General features: G+C 36.5%; 1 pseudogene; it reads right to left on the bottom strand.

Moving 5' to 3' along the window:
- Nucleotides 1-2,054: 2,054 nt before the first annotated feature.
- LOC101682616 lies at nucleotides 2,055-3,179 on the bottom strand (annotated as a pseudogene).
- Between the last annotated feature and the right edge of the window lie 5,468 nt (nucleotides 3,180-8,647).

The raw sequence follows: 8,647 nt of genomic DNA, 5'->3' as shown, positions 1-8,647 counted from the left end.
CTTGTTATCTTTTCTCACAGTTTGCTGGTTTCCTCAGCAATGTACTTGGATACATTTCTTTTTATATTTTGCCTATATATTGCTGGCTTTTGATTTGTGAATACCATTAAGTTTGTATATAACATATTGTGCCTATATAAGTCTATATTATGTGGATGGAAACTTACATTTGAACATATTTTTACACCTCTCCTCCCCATATTTTATGCATATGGTCTTATACATTACATCTATTTAGTTCATGATTCCCTTGACTGATTTTTGTAGACATACTTATTTTTAATGCTTTTCTGCTTCCTACTTTTTTAAAATATGCTGAGTATTTTTAAAAGATTTAAAAAGCATGCTCAGTTAGCATACAGCCTTTTCTCACTTATATAACAGATGCATTTCTATTTGCTTGTGTACAGTAAAGGGTTAGAACCTGAATCAACTTACTTATGACTTCAGAAATGTGCGATTTCAGAAATTATTCCATGGAATTTTCTTCACTGCTCCTACCACTGATTCTTCAAATAAGCAGAGTATAGAGGGTCTCATCCCTTGAAAACTGTTTTTGAACACCAGCACTTTAAATTGGAAAGGTAGAAACCTAGCAATTCCTAGTACAGTGCCTAGACTTAGTCTTACTTAATGTTAAGATTTGAATGTACAACATAAAATCCATCATTTCTTTATCCTTGGAGGAGAGGGAAGGAAAAAAGGAGAGGTGGGAGATATGGTGCAGTATTCAAGAGCTGAATAAGAACCCAATGACTCATAATGCCATCAACCACACAATGAAGAACCATGGATCTCATCAATTTTATAATCCATATTGGATCAAGAAATTTAGTTCCCCTCTATGTATATCAATGAATTCAAACCTCATACTCTCCAAACTACAAAGATGAATAATGTCAGATAAACTCCAAATGCAACAGGTATTTCCTCAGAAGACTGAACATCAAAGGAATCCCTCCTTCTAACATCTTCTGAAATGGTTAAGATCTCACCAAAGCAGAAACCTAACATTTAAATATGCAATCGCTTGGCCAAGTAAGAAACTACAACTGTTATGTGTATTACCTTACATAATCACTATATGTATTACATATTAAACCCAGCATTACATATACTTGCACAATTATGCTGTGAATGATGATAATAGTGATGATGCCAGTGAAAAAGGACTATCTTTAGCCCAAAGAGTACTGGGAGGGGAGAAGGGAGGATGTGAAAATAAGCAGAAGGCACACAAAGAGATGGGTATTTTCTGACCAGGAAAGGTCACTCTAAACACAAAAATATTTTAAAAAAAAAGTATTCCCTTATTTCCCCTATGTGGAAATAATGCAAAACATTTATTTTCTATATCAGACAAGAACACAGCTAAGTAATCCAAGTCTACTGCAGCATTATAAAAATCATCCCTTCACCACAGTGTAAGATTTAAATGCATATGCACAAGGGTGCATGCTATATAAAAAAAGTAAGGTTACTGCTGCCCTGCCAAGCACTTCCAGTCCCTACCCAGGTCCGACTGCAATACTGGTGGTCCCAATGGTTCTATCAAAATAAATTGTGTTTAAAAAATAAGGCATTTAAAAAGACAAGTGAAAATGCCTCATAAACCATATCTCCAACTCATACTTCATCTATTTTAATGTATTATTTGCCTCCCACTAATAAACCTTTATTTCACTCGTTATAATGGAGCAATGAATCTTCCACACTGAAATATCTTCCTTGCCCAATTAATCCAAAGGAAAAAAACTGAAATGATTAGTAAAGAAAAATGTAGGGACTAACACACCCTTTTAATATGTTTTTAAATATTTTTAAGGTTTAAAAAGAGTTTAAAGTTTGTAGTTCCTAGTAGGAAAACATTATCTGAATGAATACCCTTAATGGCAAGCCATTGTAGAATGTTTCAGTTGCATGGGGAGCAGAGGGGTAGGGATTCTCTTCACAGCACCCCAGCTTTCTTCATGAGAAGGTCGGAGGTACACTGGTTTGTATTATTGTGACATCCATTAGGTGATCGAAGTTGCTTTTCCTTTAACAAGGGCTTTATTTGTCAGAAGAGCATTATGCTTGACCTCCAAATTTGACTGACAATTTACTGATGAGATTCATAACCTTTGGGTTGCTCTGATATTTTGACATATTCGCTGGGTTCTGGGCCACATCCTGGAAAGCCACCATAACTTCTGGATCCTGCATGGCTGCAAGAACTTCCAGATCACTAAGAATTTCATTGAGCCCAGGCATTCTTGCCATTCCAGGCATCCCCCTTGCCATTCCAGGCATTCCTCCAGAAAAATTACCAGGCATTCCCCCAGGAAAGCTATCTGGGAAAGAGCCATACTGAGCTCCCGATTGTTGTCTGGCTTCTTCCTCCCTCTGGGCTCTCTCATGTTCTTCCCGAGCCTTCTTAACCCTTTCTATTCTTTCTTTGATCTCTCGCTCTTCACGTTTTATCTCATATTTTCTCCGATGTTCAGCAATTTTCTGGGCCCTTGGTTGAACTTCTTTCAGCATTGCACTAGCATCTTCATCATAATCCAGTTTACAAGCAAGGGCAAGATCATGTGCTGCTTCTTCACAATGGCCCAGAAGTCTATGTGCTTTCCTGCACCACTTATAAGGCTGAACTGAATCAGGATTTATTTCAATAGCTCTGTCACAGTTTCAAATGGCAGCATTTGGCTTCTGTAATTTGTTTAAGACACTGGCACTCTTGGCATACAGAATGGCCAAGTGAGGATTTATTTTGATGGCATCTGTGAAAAAGTCAGTGGCTTTCTGTAGTTCACCATCATTTAGGGCATCAATGGCAGCCACTTTTTTATCATTTGCCTGATCCATCATTCCCTCAGTTATCTCTACATTTTCATCTCCCATTTCTTGAGGGGTATCAGTATCTGGTTCAATCACACCTTCATTGTCAATTTCTAGATCACTCTCCTCACTTGATGGTTCATCTGTCTTTATGTTTTCCTCCGCCTTCTTACTATCTGGTTTTTCTTCCTTGATACTGTCTTTGAATTTAGTTTTATGAGTGGCAGGTGGTATTTTAACCCCCATGCTCTCCACCCACTCCTGCAGGAAATGCATTTCCTTGGTGTGCAGAATGCCAGATCCTGCTTACACATTTTCACGAAAGCCTGAAGCTTGCTCACTTTGCGAGGGTCCATGGTCCAAAGGCAATGGCAGGCGGCAGGTGTGGTTAAGGTTGTGACGTGATTTCAGGCGGGGGTACTAGCTCAGCGTGATCATGTGGAAGGGGCTGCTTCCTACTTTTCTTATCCCAGCATATGGTCTTTTCTTTCCACCCAAATAAGCGTCTGAACATTTCTGATAGGGGTGCCGGTGGTCATGAATTTCTCTAACTTTTCCTTTAGAAACTCTTTATTGCTCCTTTTATTTTGAATGGTAGCCTTCCTGGATAATACATTTTTTGTTCCAAGTTTTTTTTTTTTTTTTTCTTTCAGCACTTTGATTATATTGTGATTCAAACTTCTAGCTCTAAAGTTTCTCCTGAAAAGTCACGTTGTACCCTTATAGGGTTTCCTTTATATGTTACTGCTTTTTTTTTTTTTTCATGTGTTACTTTAAACATTCCCTCTTTATCATGAGGTTTTGCCATTTTTCTTACTATATCTTTTGGTGTGGACCTCATTTGGTTGATTTTGCTGGGGGATTTCTGTGTCTCCTGGATCTGGACTTGTTTCCTTCCCCAGATATAAGTTTTCAGTGATTATTTCTTTAAATATGTGTTCCTTCCCCCTTTTCTCTCTCTTCTTCTGAGATTCTTATAATGAAAATATTATGCTCAATGCTGACCTTGAGCTTCTGAAGTGTATTTTCATTTAAATTTTTTTCTCTCTCTTGTTCACCTTCATTACTTTCCATCAGTCTGCCCTTCATATTGCTGATCCACTCTTCTTCTCTAAGCTACAATCTATTTCATCTGGTGTATTTTAATGTCAGTTATTGAGTTCCTCATCTCTTATTTGTTCTTTGTTTTCTATCTCTTCATTTAGGGTCTCACTCTGGTCCTCCACTCTTTTCTCAAGTCCAGTAAGTATCTTCCTGACAATTACTTTAAATTCTATATCAGGCATATTAGTTATCTCCCTTTTATTTGGGTTACTTGCTGTGATTTTGCCCTGCTCTCTTTACTTGGGACATATTCCTCTGTATCCTCATTTTGTGTAACTCTGTGTCTGTTTCTGCATGACAGGAGTCAGCTGTGTCTCCTGCTCTCAATAGAGTAATGGCCTTATGATGAACAGTTCCCATAGTGCCCTGCAGTGCACTGTTCCCTGTTCACCAGAACCTGGCTCTTAAGTAATGTCTCCCATGTGTTGCACGTGCCCTGCTTTTGTAGCTGAACAGCTTTTTTTAAAAAAAGATTTTATTGATTTATTTATTTGACAGACAGAGATCACAAGTAGGCAGAGAGACAGGCAGAGAGAGGGGACGAAGCAGGCTCCCTGCTGAGCAAAGAGTCAGACACAGGGCTCAATCCCAGGACCCTGGGATCATGACATGAGCTGAAGGCAGAGGCTTTAACTTACCGAGCCACCCAGATGCCCCTAGCTGAACAGCTTTTGACTTTAGTCCAATTCTCTGTAATATTTGCCCTGTGAGCAGGGTTTGGTCCCTCTGTATTTAGTGGCTCAGTTTGGGGCCATGTTGTGCTTGAGTTAACTCAGACCAGCCATTGCCAGAAACACAATACCACTGAAGTATCAGGCACTTTTTCTGTGCTGTCTCCTGAGAAGATTTTGTTGGTGGGTAGAGTCTTCTGTTAGACTAACAGTCTGTACCTAACCCACTAATGTGGTCTCTTCTCTACAGTTAGCTGTAGAGAGTCTATTTTGTTAGTATTTGGGTCATTTTTTGGGTTGTTTATACTGACATCGGTGTTATCTAGTTGTATTCATTGGACACGGTGAGTTTAGCATCCTCCTACTCTTCCATCTTCCTTAGAATTTTACCATACTGTTTTGATTACTACACATTCGTAATGTATTTTGAAATCTTGTATTGATATCTCCAACCTTATTTTTCTTTCTCAATATTTCTTTGGCTATTCAGGGTCATTTGTGGTTCCACAGAAATTTAGTATTATTTGTTCTAGTATTATGAAAAATGCTGTTGGTGTTTTGACAAAGATTGTATTGGATCAGAATTGCTTTGTGTCATATGGACATTTTAACAATAGTAATTCTTCCAATTCATGAGCATGGTATATATTTTCATTTGTTTGTTTCATCTTCAATTCCTTTAATGAATATATTATAGTTTTCAGAGCACAGGTCTTTTACTTTTTGTTAAGTTTATTCCTAGCTATTTTGTCATTTTTGTTGCTTTTGTGACCATGGAAACCACTTTGCCTTGGTATTTTCCCTGATGGGAAATTTATGATTAGTGATTCAATATACCTCACATTTTATTCATCTGTTCAGAGTTTCAATTTCATGGCTCATTTTTGATAGGTTGAATGTCCTAAGAATTATCTATTTCTTCTAGGTTTTTTTTAAATTTTGTAAGTATATAATTATTCAAAGTAACTATGATTCTTTATATTTCTGTGATATCAGGTGTAATTTCATCTTTCTTTTCTGTTTTTATTTGTATACATATTCTCTTTCCTTAGTCAAGCTAAACGTTTTTAAAATTTTGTTTATCTTTTCAAAAAACACAACTCTTACTTCTATTGATCTTTATTAATTTTCTGTTTCTATTTAATTTATTTCTGCACTTTACTATTTTCTTGTGTCTGCTAGCTCTGTGCTAAATTTCTTTTTTTTTTCTAGTTCTTGAGGAATAAAGTTAAATTGTTTATTTGAGATCTTTTTTTTCTTGATGTATGCATTTATTGCTATACAATTCCTCTTCTATTTTCACCTGGAGGGGAACTTGCACACATGCCTTTGTTTTTTTATCTGGTACATTGATTTTTGTGTACATCACCCAATAGATGTACCTTGATCTCATGCTCGGTGATGAATAAGGCTTCTGTTCACGTGTTCCTTCAGAGTTTAACAGATGGAGAAGCATTCCATGACCACCTAATTTCCTCTAGGTACAGCACAAATAGCAGACTGAAATACACACCTGCTCTTTTATGAAAAATGCCTATTTTCTAAATTTGCAGCTTTGGCCTAAAAGGCAGGGTACTGGATTGGTACATCCAGGTCCCTACTGCAGGACTCTTTCCTGGGAAAGTGGCAGGTAGATCCCATCTTTTACTAACCTTTCTGCCTCAATTAAGACCCTTGGTATCTTCTGAAAAGGAACTTCTTTTTTTTTTTTTTAAAGATTTTATTTATTTATTTGACAGAGAGAAATCACAAGTAGACAGAGAGGCAGGCAGAGAGAGTGAGAGAAGAGGGAAGCAGGCTCCCTGCTGAGCAGAGAGCCTGATGCGGGACTCGATCCCAAGACCCTGAGATCATGACCTGAGCCGAGGGCAGCGGCTTAATCCACTGAGCCACCCAGGCGCCCCTGAAAAGGAACTTCTAAACTCACCTTGTACCCTGATTTTTGTGGCTGTCTTCCCAGGGAACAACTCTATAACACCAGATATGGTGGTCAATGGGGTTTATACTCAAATCCCACAGGACTATATATATTTGCATACTTTGCAAAATCAGACAACTTACATGCTGAGAAATGAAACTGGACTGATTCTTATGCCCTATGAAAAATTACATTTACAAAGCCATAAAAATCCTAGAAGAAAACATAAGGAGTAGGTAAACCTTGACATCAGTCTTGGAGATTTTTTTTTTTTAATTTGACACCAAAGGCAATAAAAACAAAAATAAATAAGTATAACTATATAAACCCAAAAAGATTTTTCCTGATTAAAAACTGGGCAAAGGAATCGAATGGACATTTTCTTACAAGAAGATGTACAAATGGCAAACAGACACATGAAAAGATGCTTAGCATCACTAATCATTAGGAAAATGTGAATCAAAACCACAATGAGATATCACCTCACACTAGAATGGCCAGAATCAAAAAGACAAGAAATAACATGTGTTGGTGATGACGTGGAGAAAAAGTAACCATCAGGCACTGTTGGTGCAAATGCAAATTTATGCAGTCATAATGGAAAACAGTATGGTGTTTCCTCGAAAAATTAAAAATAGAGTTAGTATAAGATCTAGTAATTTCACTATTGGGTATTTACACAATGAAAATGAAAACACTAATTCAAAAACACATTTGCATCCTTATGTTTATTGTAGCAGTATTTATAAGAGCCAACATAAAGAAGCAAACCTAGTGTTCATCCATAGATAATTGGATAAATATGTTATGTATATATTTAATATATATACTCAGATATATGTATATAATGAAATAGTACTTAGTCATAAAAAAGAATGAGATGTTCCCATTTGCAACAACACGGATGGACCCAGAGGACACAATGCCTAGTGAAATAAGTCATTCAGATAAAGAGAAATCATTATTTCACTCATATGCAAAACTTAAGAAACAAAACAAATGAACAAGGAAAAAGCAACAAACAAAAAACCCAGACTGAAATATGAAGAACAAACTGTTGGTTGCCAGAGGGGAGGTGGGTTGGGGAATTAGTAAAACATTAAGAGGATTAAGAGTATACTTATCCTGATGAACACTAAATAATGTATAAAATTGTTGAATCATTATGTATACACCTGAAACTATTATAACACTATATTTTAGTTGTACTTCAATTGAAAAAAAAAAAACTAAAAAGCTTATGCACAACAAAGGAACCCACTAGTAATATTCAAAGGCCATCTACAGAATGGGAGAAAATACCTGAAAATCATTTATCTGTTTGGGGTTAATATCCAAAATATATAAAGAACACATACAACTCAATGACAACACAAATAAGTAGAAAGTAAAACCAGTTCAATTAAAGTGTGAGCAAAGAATCAGAAGTTTTCCCCAAAAGATGTGAAGATGTCCAATAGATACATGAAAAGTTGCACGGCATTACTGATAATCAAGGAATTGTGAATTAGGACCACAGTGAAATATCACCTCAGACCTCTTTGTCTATTATCAATAAGACAAGAAGTAATAAGTGTTGGTGAGTCTGGAGAAAACAGACCTTTTATGCAGCATTGGAGGAAAGGTTAATTAGCACAGCCACTATATAAAACAGTATGGTGATTCCTCAAAAAAAAAAAAAAAAAAAAAAAAAGAACTGGCATATGCTACAGCAATTCTTTTTTTTCTATTTTTTAAAAGATTTTATTTATTTATTTTGTGTGTGTAAGAGAGAGAGCATGAGTGGGGGGACAGAGGGAGAAGAAGACGCCCCACTGAGCAAGGAGCCCCACAAGGAATCTATCCCAGGACCCTAGGATCATGACCTAAGCTGAAGGTAGATGCTTAACCCACTGAGCCACCCAGGCATTTTTTTTTTTAAGATTTTCAGCAATTCTATATCTACCTATTTTCTGAAGGGAAGGAAAATACTGACTCAAAAATATATATGCACCAACATATTCGTGGTAGCTTTATTTATAATAGCAAAAATAGAGAGGCAAACCAAGTGTCCATTACCAAATGAAGTTAATGAAAATGTAGTATATATACCGTGGAATACTATTCTTCCACTAAAAGGAAGGAAATCTTG

The sequence above is a fragment of the Mustela putorius genome, unplaced genomic scaffold (assembly GCF_011764305.1).
Source record: "Mustela putorius furo isolate JIRA1106 unplaced genomic scaffold, ASM1176430v1.1 tig00003985_pilon_pilon_pilon, whole genome shotgun sequence".
Classification (NCBI taxonomy): domain Eukaryota; kingdom Metazoa; phylum Chordata; class Mammalia; order Carnivora; family Mustelidae; genus Mustela; species Mustela putorius.
This window is presented reverse-complemented; position numbering and strand designations above follow the sequence as displayed.